Source organism: Diceros bicornis, chromosome 4 (assembly GCF_020826845.1).
Source record: "Diceros bicornis minor isolate mBicDic1 chromosome 4, mDicBic1.mat.cur, whole genome shotgun sequence".
Classification (NCBI taxonomy): Eukaryota; Metazoa; Chordata; class Mammalia; order Perissodactyla; family Rhinocerotidae; genus Diceros; species Diceros bicornis.
This window is the reverse complement of record NC_080743.1, coordinates 95,806,689-95,825,534: the sequence shown is the minus strand read 5'-3', so window position 1 is coordinate 95,825,534 and position 18,846 is coordinate 95,806,689. Positions and strand designations below refer to the sequence as shown.

General features: G+C 34.7%; 1 protein-coding gene across 2 annotated transcripts in view; it reads right to left on the bottom strand.

The window, feature by feature from the left end:
- The window catches only part of KIFAP3 (kinesin associated protein 3), a 171,568-nt gene that overhangs the window by 77,777 nt on the left and 74,945 nt on the right, over positions 1 to 18,846 (bottom strand). The window lies entirely within an intron of this gene.

The following is an 18,846-nucleotide window of genomic DNA, read 5'->3' as shown; positions in this document are numbered from 1 at the left end:
TTGAGGAAAGTGTGAAAGGAGGTGATAACAGATCTAAGGGACTACAATATTGTACTCAGAGGTCTATATGATTCAAATTGCTGATATGTCTTCTAGATTTGGTCGAGGTAAAGGTTCCCTAGAATTCAATCAATTGATTTACAAATATTTGTAAGATTGATTTTCTTTCCTTTTTGTATTTATTTAAGGAATGAAAAAAGTATAAACTGACACTTGCCCTTTTATTCAGGAAAAAAGACGTCAATATTTTATAAATGGTCGTTACCCATGTTACCTTGATGACTCTAATTCATATGTTATTGTTATAAATCACGTATTTCCTTTCTACTCTAAAGAACTGCAATATATGAATGAAGATTACAGTATATAAACCACAGGTACCTCATTCATTGAATCATAAATTATATAAATGATTAATTGCTTGATAAAAATGCAGCCTATAACTTCATGACATCTAGCAGATAGCTGACAGCTACAACAAAAGGACAAAGTATTTTAGGACAAAATTGAATACGTGGAGTGGGAATAAGTCTGGAAATAACCTGAATTCATCTCTTCAAACACAGCTGCACACAGAAAGCGGAGGCTTTCTGGCAGCCAACATTTATTATTACTTAAAGGCTAATTTGCAGATCACATAGCAATAAACAGCCACTAAGAGAGATTAAATGGTCCAAGTAAAATTAAGAGCTTATCCTTTATTATAAGCTAATAGTCTTCTTCACTCATTGGAAGACAGGATATCTGAGTTCTTAAAAAATAAACCTCAAAAAAAACCCCAAAAATCTTGTATATCCTAAATGAATTCAGGGTTGGAGAGTAGGATTTTCCCATAAGAATTCATAACTAAGACCGTAAACTCCAGCTAACCAGCTATGATTCCTCCATATCCTACAAATAGTAGGCATTTCAAAAGGGTTCCTTTATGACTTACAGACATCAATTATTCCCTAATGGCATCCCAAGTAAAAACAGGCTGCCAATAGTCGGTATGCTGGCATAGCACCAAAAGCTCTGTGAATTCTGAGCAGAGCAGTGAAAAGACTGAATATTTTGAGAACTAGGTCCTTAATGACTAGAGGTGGATTAGTCAAATCTGTTCAAGTAATAAGCCCAGAGCGGGAAAAAAAAGGCCTAGTCATTATGATTCCTTTGGTATTTATGGTAATAAACATGAATCATGATGAACTCACTGGCTATTAAATGTAGAGGTCACAAATACTTCTATAGGATTTCCACAGGAATTCACCGTTAATTAGCTGGATCATTATTTGAAAGTGTTATGGAATTATCTTAGCAGTTGTGCAGCCATTCCCCAAAAATTGGTCATTCCCAGCTGAGGGCAGTTAATGCCTTAACAAACTGGTCATTAACTCCAGTAACTGATTTTGTGGGAATTATTGCACTTATAAAGTACATTCAAGAGTTTTTTGTTTTTTGGGTTTTTTTTTTCCTTTTAAAGAAATTTGCAGCTGTAGTTCAGCTGGAGCAGCTGAAGGAGAAAAAAATCAGTTCTCTGGGCTGCTCTCACAATCGATTTTCTGCCAATTAAAGGGCAAACCCGTGCTGATGGCTTTTGAATTTTAAAATGTCTTCAGTTTTTTCATCTCTGAAGTGATTAGTAAAAACACCATTTAGCTACTAATTTTGTAAGACACTTGGGATTTTCCATTCACAGTTCAGTCAAACAGAAATATGAGTTCTGAACACCAGAACTCAAAGCCAAATTTCCGCTTCTGCAGTCGACCCAGCCCAACACTTTGTAAAAACAGAGTGAGAACACAAGTTATGAGCCACATTATTAGCCAGATTCTCATTCCCTCTACACTTCATGTCTTCATTCAAAGTCGAAAACTCCCTTTGAAGTCACAAAGACTCCATGAAAAGATAAGAGAAGTGGGAATATAAGCACCCTTATATAAGAATAGAGCAGCATTAAGGTGATATATTACCCCTAGAAAGTCTATGTTAATACAACATACTTCAAAAATCACAAGTGTCATTAAGTTTACTACAGAGTTAGAGCCCTTAAAGCTCTATCAATATAGTGAAAATGCCACAGGCAAAACCACCACTTAAAAGATAATTACAACAATTATTGAACATATATGTTGACTCTATTGAAATATACTAAAAATATATTGAAGCTATATTAGAACATCTTTTGCACATGTTTCCACATAATTTTACATTTAACTTACTAGAGCACATACTGCAGATACCTATCCAGTATGACTAGACAGCCTTAGTTAAAACTTAAATTTAGAGAGCCCAATTTTTAAGATTGCAACTACACTGAACAGTCTTCTGTTTTATAATAGATTTGTTCACAGTCAACTCTAGTAAAGATTTGAGATGAATAGATAAAAACCAAGAGTTTTTAACCATGAGTTGAGGGGAAAAAAATGACAGAATTTATAGCTTACAATGATCAGTCTAAAAAACAAGTGTAACAATAATTTTGTGATACAACGGTTCATGGATAAATGATTTTGGTATCCAATTCTTTAATTTAAAAACTATAAGAAACTAAAATTTTAAATCTACCATTAAACTCAATAGCTCTGTCACATTAAGAGGTATTCACTAAATAAGTACTCTGAAATTCAACACTTTTGATGCATTTTCATTCTTTTTAGTATGTACAACTGTACATTTTGCCATGTAGCTTATTTTTCAAATATTTTTAACATGTTTTCAATTATTTTATTACCTTGTTTTGAGTATTCTTTTATTATATCCAGAGAATATGACAACTTCTTTATAATACACCCTACAAAATATGCATATTTGTGGTACAAATGATAAGGACCAAAATAAAGCCCTCAACAATGACTGCTTTCTAGCCTGTGGGTCCACATCATTGACTTAATGTGCTTTGGTCAGATTTTACCATCTAGAAATGGAGACACCCCAGGCAATATTCACACACAGAGTATTGGAACCAGCTGGTGAAAGAAGAATCCCAAGAAAAAAGCCTTCTTGATTTAATTGGGAAAACAGGAGGAAGCATAAATTTTACTGCCATTAATAACCTCAAGCAATCCTGATATGACTCTACCTCACCCTGACGGCTAGACATGTGCTTTTTGTTAAAGTGTTTGCCACATGTGACCCCTATTGTTTGTTCACTTGATCAGGTAAGAAAATGTAGGTTTATTTATAGGATAAATGAGGCCTATTAAAATTGAGCAACAGTGCAGTAGTCTTTGAGGACTTTGAGTCTTTGCGTATTGAAACAGATGTGCGAAATTCTCTAACAGTTTTGTAATAAACGGGCCAAATGAAGTTATTAAAAAGAAAATCTACTTTAAGTTTCTTAAAGAAAGCATCATAAAGCCAATCTAGCTTTAAAAAAAATAGAAAACACCTCCTAGTTGGAAAGCATACTATTCTGACCATTTCCTAATAGTTTTTAATAAACAAGCCAGAAAAGGCCATTTACAAAATATTACTCTCTTCAAAAAATAAAGACAAGCTCGATTTCTTCATTTTATGAAGCTTATGATAAGTTAAAAATTAAGCCATACTAATATATAATGGAAAAAGTAAACTTAACATTATGGAGGAATTTCAAAGGTGTTCAGAACTTAACTTTTTCCATTTTCTTTTAAGGACAAATGACAGAATGGTCAAAGGAAATAACCCTTAATTTTTAAGTGATCAAAGTTTAGAGTCCAACAGTATCTGCTCTGGCAATCTCCAACAATAAGGGAAATCAGACTTGTCTCAACCGGAAGAAATCAAACATTTATCACTTAACTCTTGACCTGGTCTGACTCCTTACATGCTGATAAAATCTTTCTACAGCCTCAGAAAATGCCCCGAAACCCAGATCACCTAATGTAACCTAGATCAAGACGAATCAGATACCATTCTTAATCTCAAAACCATTCTGGGTCTACCCACAGAATGCAGAAACATTTATATCAATTTTGGACACCTCAGAAACGAATTTATCTTCCAGTGAAGAGAATATGGTCTAACATTACTCTGACTAAAATTTGGATCCTTTTTGAAATGATTCATGCGGAATTGTGGAAAAGGCATGACAATGTGCTATTGAATCTGGCAATCCTAATTTTTCTGCCATAACCAATAAAATTAGTTTCAGCACAAACCAGCCACGCAAACTAGTATAGATTCACAACCCTTAAATTTAAAAGAATCAAAATTTATACAGATAAGGATTTGAATCAAGATTTAAATTGTGGCTCAAACTTTCATACTAGTAGTATTTAGTGCCATACATTTACCACTGACAGCGTGGCTCTGGTGATTAAAGGGCAACTTTAAGAAAGATGTCTGACCTAGTTAACTTTTTTAGTTAACTTGCACACAGATTATCATAAAGTATAAAGTGCCTAATACAAGTTAAGCACTTGATGAATATTTATTGAGTATGAGTTTGATCTTTAGCTATTACAATTATTAAAACATTGAAAGCTTAGCAAAATCTCTAGGTAACACTACTAATTCCTCAATTTTTTAGGAAACATTCTCATTGCTGCCTATAAATGAACTAAGGAAGTATGCCAAGGCAGGGTAGTTTGTGATGCTGGGTTCAATATTATATAGACTTTCAAATACTTTAATTATTTTTATTTATTTACTTTTCCCCCAAAGCCCCAGTAGATAGTTGTAGGTCATAGCTGCACATCCGCGCACACTTAACCCCTAAGCCACGGGGCCAGCCCTCAAATACTTTAAAAGAACAGTATGCTAATCTAGGATCAAGCCTGTCATTCTGAATAGGGCTTCTCAAACTATCTGTGGTGGAGGAACAGGTTTTTATTTTTTCTCCTAATGTGTCAAAGACCAATACTTTCGTGAAGGCATAATAAAAATGAAATTAAACAAAATATATGCAAAGTAGACATTCAAAATTTGTATTATTATATTCAGCGGACATACTTTTGTTTGATTAAGTTGCTATAAATGTCTAAATGCTTATTCTCAATTTCTGGATTTACTCATTACAGACCAGTAACCAACAGTCTACAAATGTGCATTGGTCTGTGGACCACACTTAGAGTATCTCTGTATCAGAAGACCCCTGCCCTGAATTACACAATTCACTAAAGAAATCTATATCATATAATGTAAGTGAAATTCAAGCGCTATTTCAATGTTTAAAACAAATCCCCTATAACCAGGCCTAGAAATTAGGCCCCCCGCTATTCAAAAGTTCTCTTTACGCCACTTCGCTTTTATGAAAGACCTGTTAGTACCTGTTTTCGCTAACAGAAAGAAATCTGAAACGGATTTTCACTTTTACAAAAAAAGGCAAAAAACAAAAATAGCGTTTAGCATTTGTTTTGCAGCCAGCCGTTACAGAGGCTAAGCCGTCAAGCATACTGCCCTGTTTCAAGCCTTCCACATCAGCCACAGGAGAGAACTCAACCTTCGACGTGGAGGCAGGCAGACATAGAAGGTGTGGACGTTAGTGACCTGCCTGCCCTGACAGACGCCCTTAGATGGCGATAAGATGTTAATTGATGACCCTCTTGTTCTCTCTCCTACACCCCAGTGTCCTGCACCTCCCACCACCCCAACCTCCGACGGCTCGGCCTAACACACGATCACCACCACCACCACCTCTCAGCCTTCCCGTGTGCTCGCTGTCTTCCCGGTTCTGGTGAGCGAAACTACACTGTACGGACATTATTTCTACTTTCTACAGGCTGTGTACTTATCATATTGTTCCTACTTTTACTATATGTTAGTGTTATTTTAGGTTTTATGTGTTGTTTGTATGATTTATTAGGTTATTTCTGGGGTCTAGGAACACTCAAAAAATTTTCCCATATAGATTAACGGTAATTGTTTCTTCAGTTTATGCCATTTCGGCTTACGCAAGGTTTCATGGGAGTGCTTTACTTTCAGATAGCAAGGGAAATTTGTAGTCAAAACTGTGAGGCAAGACCTTTTTCTGTGCTCCTGATCTTTTTCATTCAACAACCATTAGCCCCTCAAGCCTTCCCTTTCCTTTTCTTCTCCTTATCATAATTAACATTTGTATACAGCTTTCTAGTTTGGAAATAAGTACCCATTAATTCTCTCATCTGATTCCCTTATTTTCTAAGCAAGACAAAAGGCTCAGTGAAGATCAATTGACTTGCTTAACCTCACTCAGCTAATAAAGAGTGAAGAGAAGGAAGAAGACTCAAGCTCAGCTCTTTTGATGTTCATTCCTCTCCTGTGTTCCTTTCATACACTAATCCATCCAATCACCCACCAAATATTTATTGAGAACCTACAATGTGCCAGGCATTGTTGTAGGCACTGGGAATATAGTAGTGAATAAAACTGATACAACTCCACATTTTCAGGAAGCTTATAGTCTTTGGCCTGCCATGGTGGTAATGGTGGGCGAGTGCTGACGACAATAAACAAGATAATAATATGAAAGATACATAATGTGGTGATCAAGTGCTATGGAGAAAAATAAAAGGATGAGGAGAGAAAGAGCATCAGGAGTGAAGGGTTGAAATTTTAAGTAAGATAACCCGGAGCAAAGCCTGAAAGAGACGAGGGAATGAACTATGCAAAAAAACTAGGAAAGGACATTCTAGGCAGAAGGAACAGGAAGCGCAAAAGTCCTGAGGTAGCAGTGTGGCTATTGAGTTCAAGCAACAGCAAAGAAGCCAATGTGCCTTCAGCAGAAAGAACAAAAGAGAGAGTATTAGAAAATGTAGTTACAGAAGTAAGGAGCCAGGAGAGAATACATAACCCCTTGTATGTAGGCCATTATAAGGACTTTGGTTCTTCCTCTGAGATGGGAAGTCATTGGAGAGATTTGAGCAGAAACATGACATGATTTAATTTGAATTTTAATAGGATCACTCTGTGTGCTGTGCTAAGAAGATACTGTGGTGTACAAGGGCAGAAGCACAAAGACCAGTTACGATGCTACTATATTAAACCAGTAAAGAGATGATGGTGGCTGGGAGCAGGGTGGTGGCAGCTATATTTTGAAGATGGAGCTGATTGACCTGACAGACTGGATGTAGGATAGGAGGGAAAGAGAAAAGTCAAGGATAACTTCCTCAATTTGGGCGAGTTAACTAGAAAGAGGAAGTTGCCATTTATAGAGACGACGGAAAAGACTGAAAACAGTGGGTTTAGGGAGGGTGTGGAGGGGCAGAGAAGCTCAGGAGCTTAATTTTGAACATGTTAAATCTCAGGTACTAATAAAGCATCCAAGTAATAAAGTTTGGAGTAAGGAAATCAGAGAAGAGGCTGAAATTATCTTTCTCTCTATATCGGGGAGTCATCAGTATAGACAGAGTATTTAAATGGAGTGGATGATGTCACCAGGGGAGTAAGTATGATACAGAAAAAGTGTGAAGACTAAGCCGTGGGGGGTATTCTAATGCTTAGAGATTGGAGAGATGAAGTGGAAGCAGAAAAGGAGTCTGAGAAGGACTGAGTACTTATGAAAACCAGATGAGTACTGTGTCCTGGAAAAACAATGAAAAAAGTTAGAGGAGGAGAGAACTGTATCAAATGCTGTTCATAGGTTGAGTAATATGAGTGCTGGGAATTGACCACTGGGATTTAGCAATGTGGAGGTCACTGGAATTTGAAAAGAGTAATGTGATGGGATGTGTGTGTTTGGGGGTGGGGGGAAGTATGAAAGCCTGACTGGAAAAGATTAAAAAGAACAGTGAGGGAGGGAATTGAGAGAGAGGAGACAGGAGAGAGAGAGAGAGAAAGAGAGAGAAAGAACAGAAGGCAGACAGGAAAGGAAATGAATGTATATAAAAAGGAAGAGAGAAATTGAAGACAGGAAATGATGACAACTCTTTTGAGGCGTTTTGCAATAATGAGAAGAAAAGAAATGGTATGATAGCTAAAAGGTAAAAGAGTGAAGTGAGAATTAAGAATAATCTTTATTAAGATGGAAGACATAACAGCATATATGTATGTCAGTGGAAACAGTCTACTACAGAGGGAAAAATTAATGATGCAGGACAGAGAGGAGAATTGCAGGAGCAAGAACTTTGAGTAGGTGAAAGGGAATGAGATGGGGAGGGAGTGCTGGCCTATGGTAAGAGTAGGGGCAAGTTCATCCATAATAATGGGAGAGAAGCCAAGTATAGATGCAGGTAGGAGGGTAAGTGTGGCAATAGGAACTTATGGAAGTTCTCTTCTGACTGCTTCTACTTTCTCAGTGAAATAGGAAGCAAAACAAAGTAATGAGCTGAGGATGAGGATGAAGATAAGGTGTTGGATTTGTGAGGAGAAGGGAGAGGAAGGAAATTTCTCACCTACATGAGAAGGGGAATGACCAGACAAAGAAAATGTAGTATGATTGCTGGGCAGCATTAAAAGTCTAGTATCGGTTAATTATCCAGACCTACTGTATGGCGCTGTCCCTCCATGCTCAGGGTCTTCCATCTGCATCCTCCTACATCATGTCAACATTCCCCACCCCCTTCACAAAGCATCAAAGAAGTTGGTAAAAATGATTCTCACTAACATGTGAGTCGTTAAACACTCAAATGTCCAAAGGGCAAGGCAAGAAATGTAACTAAATTCTAAGGATAAGAAAAAATAAAGATTATCCTAGGAGAATGGGAGGGTTTGGGTCGTGTCTAGAAATCCAAATATAAAATTAATAAAATATATTTTGGCAAAACGAAACATGTCTTCTAGCTGGATTTAAGCTGCTAATTTGAGACTCCTGGAGTGTTTGCATTTAATAGAAATTAAAAGCTTTAAAGAAATGCTCTAATTCACTGATTTTCAAAGTGTGGTCTGAAGATCCCCAGAGGGGATCCACAAAGTTATATCATTTCTATAACAATACTAATATATTATTTTCCTTTTTTTTAACTCTCATTCTCTAAGAGGCTACATGACATGATATACATGACATTCATGATACATATCACAAGAGATTTGTTGAGGGAGATATTAGAGCCAGCTGTTGTCTGTTAAACCTGACTTTAAAGAGAATTGCAAGATATAAAACTATGCCACTCCTCTCACTAATTTTTGTTTTGTTTTGGGAAAGAGTTATTTTTCATAAAAAAATTTATGTTAACATGTAGCAGGTTTGTTATTTAAAAATGAAAATACATATTTAAAATTTTTCTCAGTTTTAATTTTGAATAAATATCCATAGATATAACCCCCCATAAACAAAAGCTCTTTGGGGGTCCTCAATAATTTTAAGAGTGTAAAGGGGCCTTGAGACCAAAAGTTTGAAAACTGATGCTCTAACCACTGAAATCCTACAATTTCCAAATAAACAGGGAAGACTTACAAAATAGCAGAGAAATTGTGGAAAGTGGTGACTGCCTACAATTTACAGGTAGCTACCTAATCTGCCTAACCGTTAGGTTGGCTGTGCTTATTCTATTTTTATTTTAACAAATGCAAAAATTCACATATGTAGGATGAGACCTATATATTTTATAAGGTTTATTCCCTTCAGTTTAAATTCCGTTGAAAATCAAGTCAAAAATTGAAAAGCTGACATGAAAACCCAGAATATTACTCAATTTAAAATACATATCAATATCATTCACAGAGGGAAAAAAAAAAAAACAGTGTAAATAAACTCAAAATTGTCCAAAAGAGTTCACCAGTGAAATCTGGTGGCTTTTTAATAAAATTATTAGGTAGGCACTCTGTAATATACTGTCTCTGCTATCATGTGATGTGATGTTTAAGCTTTATGCACAAACCAATGTCATGATGAGCTAGGCTCTTCCAAAGAATCTATTTCAGTTGTATATTTATGCTCGCTTCTGTGCTAGTATCATCCTCAAGCACATCAAACAACACTCAGCTTATGAAACATCCAAGCTAAAGAAACTAAGAGTGAAAAAACATTATTTGCCTGGTGCATCAGACAAAAAGCTAAGAAAATTTAGTTTTTCAAGTTACTTTTGAAACATTATCAGTGCAATCCCCAGGGAGCTGAAGAATACACTATGACAAGGAATTTCCTTGCCATTTCCCAACCCAGGATATACTGACATAAGGAAGCATTCTTGAAACATATCAAGGTCAAATGGCTTAAGGACTTATGACAAGGGACTATTTTTTTAAAGATCTGATTCTAGGATGAGCCAAAAAATCTTTAAACACTTTTAAAAAGTTAACTTGATATCATAAAAAAACCTGAACACACTGTCTAATAATTAGATAAGTAAAGCTAAGCTCTCTAGGTCTAATTTGATTTGCATATAATCACATTTGCTGAAACCATTGGCTATGATAGGTCTCCCAGATGATAACATAAAGTTACTAGGCATAAGAAACTGTGTGTCAAGTACAAGGATGAATAGAACTGAAAAGATTTATAACTGATATTGAACTGAGCAGAGATAAGTTTAGGATCCTTATAAAATCTTAGGAAAATAACATCAAAAAATGAAATAAGAAATGAATAACTTTGGTGGATTTAAGAAAAGAAAAACAAGGGAGTATTTAGATATAAGGTTTTCCATGGACCCAAATAAAATTTTTGAAACATTTTGAGAGATAATGCCTTCTTTCTCTACGCCTAGGAAAAGATCAAAACTATTTAAACAAATCAATTTCAGGACAAGTGAAGAGAGAAAATTTTAAATAATGATTTCTAAAATTTATCATTAACCCTTTTACATGTCCTTGATATCAAAGGAAAAAGTTAAATTCAAAATTCCCAAATGAAATGCTTTATCTGATAAAACAATATTAAAATAATTTTTGGTTCTATTGAATTATAGTTCACTCAGAGCCTCACATGGCAAAAGAGCTGAGCTATATAACAGAACTTCTCCTCTGCCTTTAATAATTATTTAAATCACAAAACCTTCCTCAGTTATAAATATTTTTTCATTTATTTGGCAACTCGCACAACAGCAGGGGTCATAATGTACTAGTTAAATGTTTCAGAATACAAGAGAAGAGCATTAAATGTTCATATAGCACAGCTTTATTAGAGCCTGAAAGATTCATGATTCATTGTACTCTAGTTAAAATAATCTAGTATTAAGTATAAAAAGATTTTTCAGTTATGGGGTCCCCAAATAGTAATAAAGAAAACCTACTTAAAATCTGATAGCATTTCCAGTTGAAACAGCATCCCTAAGAAATCACTTCTGAAAAGTTCTACCACATATATAGCCCTGTAAAAGTGCTTTTGTATTTTTGCATCTTTTTAAAAACAAGTAATTTCTATATATAAAGTGGGTACTTCTTTAATTCAGTCATTTGTCAAACTGAACATATACTAAACAATGAATTATTTCTAATGAAAAAAGAAAACCAACCACTCATGTTCTACTGTATGCTCTTTAATTCCTTCTCTATGACTACAGTGAAGAAAATGCACCCCAAATTCTTTAAATATTTGATTTACAGAAGGTTTTTTGTCCCTTTCAAAAAAAAATTTCAATTCCATGGAATCACTCCAAGTACTTGCCAAAGAATAACCTAGAATAATTTATATTATCTACTGCTCAACACATTAAAAGTCCAGCAGAGACAGTCAAATTTCTGAAGACTTGAAGGGAGAGAAGTCTAATCACTTCCCCTAGTTCAATGTTTTCCACCCAAACATCAAATCAATCGGATGACATAAAATCAATGAGTAAGTCATAAGTAGAATAAAAAAAGAACAGAAAGTATAGTGCATTGCACATAGAAATGGTAAATGCTGCTTTGTGAACCTCTTTTAAAATTACAAATGTTAAATAAAATGTATAATATATATCATAAATAAAATGATGTACATTAATATACACATATGGATAAACACATACATATACACATCACATACACATGTGAGTATTGAGCTGCAATGTACAATATATCTAACTTACAGATTGAGTAAAAGATGCTTGAAAGTCACTACTCTAGATGAATTACTGCCTATCCCTTTAAAATCTATGCTCTCTATAATGCTTCCTTACTACAGCTTCTATATAATCGTAGTGGCCAAAGATCAGAGATATTAAACATATCACTGAATTACTCAATTGAGAAGTTTAGTTTATTGTGTTAGGAGTTAATGATTTAATTTTCCACACAAGTAACATATACACTAACAAATGTAAAAATGGCCATTCTAATAATCACTTATCAGGAAATCGTTTATATACTAAATGCAATTTCTTTGAACATATCAGAGAGCACAATCAAGCAAAACAGGTTTCTTCACATTCAAAAGAAATGTTACAAAGTCCATGCAATAGCCAAAGAACATGAAAACACCAATGCGTAAAGATATATGCAACCCTGTCTTCATTGCAGCGTTATTCACAATAGCCAAGACTTGGAAGCAACCTTAGTGCCCACCAAGGGACAAATGGATAAAGAAGATGTGGTATATATACACAATGGAATACTACTCAGCCATAAGACGATGAAATCTAGCCATTTGTGACAACATGGATGCACATTGAGGGTATTATGCTAAGTGAAATAAGTCAGAGGGAGAAGGTCAAATACCGTATGATCTCACTCATTAAGTAGTAGATAATAACAACAACAAACAAACACACAGAGACAGAGATTGGATTGGTACTTACCAGAGGGGAAGGGGGGAGGGAGGAGGGCGAAAGGGATAATTAGGCACATGTGTGTGGTGATGGATTGTAATTAGTATTTGGGTGGTGAACATCAGAACATGATATAATCCATGCAGAAATAGAAGTATAATGATGTACACCTGAAATTTATACAATGTTATAAACCAATGTTACTGCAATAAACAAAAAAACAACAACAGAAAACGAACTCCATGCAATAAACGTTACTAGGAAGGGAATGTTACTAGGAAGAGAACCCTCCAGGCATTCATTTGGAATTCATTTTTAACAAAATATACACTTCAAATAAATTCAGTTGTCAGTTTCCAACACCACATAAGATTAGAAATATATCATTAGAGGAGAGGAAAATTGCTGCTAAAGAATTGCTGCTGATACAGAAGAAATGAAAAGTGACAGCTAAGGACAAGAGGGAAAAACAGAAGAACTATATAAAAATTAAAATATACATGGCATTCTGGGGCCATTTAACAAATGGAAGTACTTGAGCACAGTAATATTTACAACCTTGTATAATAAATTATCTTTAGAACTGCAAACTTGAATCAATGATAATAAAAACAATAATAGCTAATATTCATATGGCACTTGAACCTAAGCACTCTGGCTCCAAAGCCCGTGTTTTTTAACCACTACACTATACTACTTCTCAATAAAAATTTAAATTATGTTCAGGGTATTAAGGTAAATTTAAGAAAATACTTCAGAAAAGAAAAATGTAATGAATTTTTAAAAGACCTTCATACAAAATGATTAAATACCTTAATGATATAAGCCTGGAAAACTTGCTTAACAAAATGACTCATTTCTGGATATCTATTTGTTTGTATTCTATGTATTTTTAGAATAATTTCACATATTTATAATTTCCTAACATTTACTGCATTATCTTGTTTAACCCTTCCCTATTAATATGTGCCATTATTATCTATATACTGGAGATGAGAAAACTGACATACAGGTTAAGTAATTTGTATAATATCACATATCTATTAACTGATGAAGCCAATATTCAAAGTCATATAGTCTGGCTCCAGAATTCTAGCTTTTAATCAATGTGCTCTGTGCTACTACAGTTGCTAGATATACTATATACAGTAGTATTTGCTATAATGTCTCAGGATGTACTTTATAAGAGATTCTGGTAATCCTAGAAATCCAGCGAAAAGTCAGAAAAATTGAAAAACACCTTTCAGGATCATTAGGCTGCTTGCTCACCAATGTTCCAGTTCCAATCCTTCCAAGCATTTGCCCACCCCCTTAAAGTTCAGTATAGCCATGTGACTTGCTTTATCAGTGGAAATGTAAACAAAAATATATTTGTCACTTCAGAGTGCCTTTAAGAGAAGTTTACAGTTCTCCATTTTCTCTGTTCTCCCTTCCCTAGTGCCATGGTGACCTGGAGGCTCTATTAGTCAGAGTCCTTTACTGATGCTAATATGGACCAGCACTTTCTACTTACCCATAATGGACATAGAATATGAACAAGAAATATGCCTTTGTTGTACTTTAGGCTACTGAGGTCTTACAGTTTGTTTACTAATAATCATAGCCTTGTTCTCCTAATACATTTAATAGATAGGCTTTTCCCGGGAAGTGATGCATAAAAGGGCCATTCTGCGAACATGATAAAACGAAAGCAACTGTAAAGTTTACAAAATGGTTATGTTCCAAAAGTTCAAACTGAATCAGTTAGTTGGAATTTGAAAAATGTTTTTTTATTGGCTCACCTTTTAAGGGGCTTACAGAAGCTTATTTAAACTATAATTTAAACGAAAAAGAGTAGAATAATGATGTACACCTGAAATTTCTATAATATTATAAACCAATGTTACCTCAATAAAAAAAATATATTTAAAAAAAGAAAACCAATCTGGGAAGTGGGCCACTTAATTACTTTCTTAAAGGGTGTATAAAAGAAGGTTAATGGTGGCTATGTCTGGGTGGGTGGCTTACAGATTGCTTAATTTTCTTTTATATGTGTTTTCTGTATTTTCTAAAATTGTTACAGTGATATATATTATCTCTATTGTCAGGAAAACAATAAAAGTTATCAAATAAAAAAATAAAAAGAGTAGAAAATAATAGTGTTATTAAAATAATTAAATTAAAAGAAGATGAAGTAAATAGATCTAAACTTGTTGATATTCTGAACACAGATATTTCAAAGCATTTTATAGACGTTGAAAGCACTGTTCTCTAGTATATTTTAATTTATCTTTAATATGTACATTTTCTCCCTTTCCTTGATCCTGGAATATCAGTAGGTATTCTCTTTTGTTTACTATGTATGATTGCCATTGCTTCCATAGCTTGTAAAAGGAATTAAAAGGAACAATTAAGAAAGTTACTAGGCAAAAGACATGAACATTTGAAAAAAAAGAAACTGCTTAAGTTAATATTCAGTGACTTGTGAGCAACAAAAGAGAGGGAAGAAAAGAGAGCATGACAAACTGAATCTTTACCTCAACAGGAATATTTTTAGAGCCTACTTATTAGTCCTCAGATGAAAAGTTGTCATGAGTTTATAAATGAATATTGATTCCTCACATGGCAAAAGAACCAAGCTGTAACCAACTTCCTCTTTGCTTTTAATTATTACTCAAATCATAACACCTTTTCATATTTCTTTTCAATTTATTCTCCAAGAAAATTTTTGTGGATATTTTTATGAGGAATTTTATTTAGCCATCATGTATTTTATTTACCATAAAAAGACAAGCCAAAAAGTTACTGAAGCAAGCTAACCATAAACATCTCAACATAATCATTTTGCTTTCAATTAGTTTTTACAGATCAGCCAAGAACAGAGGAGGAAACTTTAAAGATCACCCATTTCTATCTAGGTAATGCAAGGTTAGAATAATACCAGCTTTTTTTTGTTTTTTTTTTGTTTTTTTTTTTTGGTGAGGAAGATTAGCCCTGACCTAACATTGTTGCCAATCCTCCTCTTTTTGCTGAGGAAGACTGGCCCTCAGCTAACATCCGTGCCCATCTTCCTCTACTTTATATGTGGGACACCTGCCACAGCATGGATTTCTGAGCGGTGTGCAGGTCCACACCCGGGACCCGAACCTGCAAACCCCGGGCCACCAAAGCGGAGTACACGAACTTAACCGCTACGCCACCAGGCCGGCCCCAATACCAGCTTTTTATTCTCCCTAGTTTAGTAAAATCTTATGCCCTAGGAATTCATAATATTTCAAAGAAAATAATGAAGCAACACTTTGAAAGAATGACTCAAAAGGAGGTAAAAAGTTTTCAGTTGCTCTTCCTACTCAAAGCTTTCTCATTTCTCTACTGCATGAAGATTCCACGATCATCCCTGCTTCTCAGTAACAGCCTAAACTTGCTGTATTTTTATGTATTTGTTGAAAAAAAAAAAGGCATATTTCTCTGACTGTTATGTCTCTTTTAGTGGTTTCCTCTTTCCACTTTTATTCACCTATTGGACAAGTTTTTCTTTTTTAACCCTTATTACTTCTCCTGAGCACTAGACCTGTTTCCATCTCCTCTTTGAACATCTTTGTCTAAGACGTCTCCAGCATGTCTCAAACTAAATTCATCACTCATTCCCTCTAACCACTTCCTTTACACTTCTCTATTTCTGTTCCTGGTACTACGAATCTAACAGTCACTGAGGTTTATGAATCCTTTCTCTATCATTATCCATATTCAAACAGTAACAATGTCATAGTAAGTCTACCTTCGATATATCTCTTTCACCCTTTCCTTTTGCCTCATACCTACCTCTTCCCTAATCGAGGTTTTCTTTACTTCTTGTCTTGCTACTACAGCAGGCTATTATTCTCATCTTTAGACTCTACTTCTAGTCCATCCAATAGAACAATGTCAGATTAATTTCCCTAGAGCAGTACTCTGATTATGAACTAACCAGCTAAAAAACCTGCTATGATCCCCACCATCAATTATTTAAGTATAACTTCTTAGCATAGCCTTAAACTTCATAAGACCACATAAGAGCATAAACCCATTTTTTCAAATATCTCCTGCTATTTTCTTATTTATTGTTCTTTATACTGGCCTAGTGCCATCTATGCCTTAGGTAATGTTGATCACTTTATCTGAAATACTTTCTACAGCCTCTATTCTTCTTCCTTTGTAAATATCACCTTGTTAAAATAGACCTGTCAACGTCCTCTCAAATGGCATTTTGTCTACAAAGAACAAATATGGGAACATTCTCTCCTTTGAATCCAGTATCTCAACAGATTGAAAAATATTTCTTGGTAGTGCTTAGCACTGTGCTTTGCCATAGTAGATTACCAACATTTTACTGAGTTAAATTCAATTAAACTGCACACACATCACAGGGAAGTAAAAACAAATAAGCTACCTAGTTTGTCAACAAAGATTTAACGTCTATGAGAAGGGTATTTGTACTCATAGAAAGATAAGTCAGCAACACTCATAGAATGTCCACTTTACATCAAATAATGATAATGATGATGATGATGTTGGTAAGAAAAATAATAGCTAACGTTTATTAAGAAAATACAATGTGTCAGGTACTGTTCCAAGCACTTTGCATGCAAAACCTCATTTAATCCTCAAAAGAACTTTAAGTTGGTTATAATTATTATCCCCTTTTTAGAGATGAAGAAACCGAATCAGAGTTTGGATAAGAGTTTGCCCAGTGTGACATGGTTAGGAGTAAACAGAGTCATAATTCTAATAAGACAATCTGACTTTAGCAATTGAGCTCTAGAAGAGATGAAAGAAATACCTTATGTATTGAATATTATATCTTATATCCCAAAATTTACTATTTTTTAACAAAATATGAAATAAGTATCCTGTAATTTCCCAAAAATCTCTTTAAAATCATTTATTTTATAAAAGTAGGTGACTGGATACTGAACAAACCAAAGAGACTATGAATTCCTTCATGACAAGGACTATAACTTATTCATCTTCATACACTGAGACTCTGACCTAATGTTTGATACATACTTCTGTTAGATTTATGACAAATGAAGGATCACATGAATTAAATTCAAGGCCTATCAATTTTACTTTTAGAGTTTTTCTGTTTCCTCACTAAATGTTTGTACTGCTTTGGTTCCCCAAAAGCAATTTTTGTTCTTTTTAAAGATTTTATTTATTTATTTTTTCCCCCCCAAAGCCCCAGTAGATAGTTGTTATGTCATAGCTGCACATCCTTCCAGTTGCTGTATGTGGGACACGGCCTCAGCATGGCCGGAGAAGCGGTGCGTCAGTGCGCGCCCGGGATCTGAACCCGGGCCGCCAGCAGGGGAGCGCGCACTTAACTGCTAAGCCACGGGGCCGGCCCAGCAATTTTTTTTAATGTATTTTTTTTATTGATGTCATAATAGTTTATAACATTGTGCGATTCCAGTTGTATATTATTATATGTCAGTCACCATATAAATGCACCCCTTCACCCCTTGTGCCCACTCCCCAACTCACTTCCCCCTGGTAACCACCAAACTGTTCTCTCTGTCTGTGTCCAAAAGCAATTTTTGAAAGCGCTCCTCAGCAGAGTTTCATCTAAAATGTATAATAAAACTCCTGTGCAGTATCTGTGGACTGGCCAATGGAGCAAACATTCTTGGACTGAATAATAGACTAATGATTTTCCTATTATGAGAAAAAGAGTAAGAAATAAGTTTCCTTAAAACTTATTTTTTAAGGGGACTTGGAGAACTGGATTTTTTAATTACAGCTCTGCCTAGTCTACTTAATCATAGTCTACTTAATATAACTATACGTAGTAGTTTATTATAGTAGTTAAAACATCCAATTTTGGGAGCAGATACACCTGAGTTTGAATTTGAGTTCTGCCTTTTATCAGCTGTGTAATCCTGAGTAAAAAATCTCAGATGGGGACTACATGAAATAATGTAAATAAAACACATAGCAAAATGACTGGCATAGTAAACATTCAATAAATGTTACTACTAGTATTATAAAGAAAATAATGATGATGTCATTGAGAGACTGGATTCATAGATATTAGATAGCTAAGAATAAATAATGTTAAATCATTCTACTACTCTTGGTAACTGTTAAAAATATTTGAATATATGGAGAAAGCTACAAAACAAGAATGAAACTGCAGTACTGAAACAAAGGAACAGAGTCTTAAAACATGAGTAAGAATTTATTTTCTGATTAAGAAAGAGAAAAGCATTCCAGGTAGAGGAAAAAACCAGGTAGATAGGCACTTAGGCATAAAAGAGTTTGTGTAGGGAACTATAAGGGGTTCAGTAAGGTCACAGTACAAAGTATATGTTGGGGAGTAGCAGAT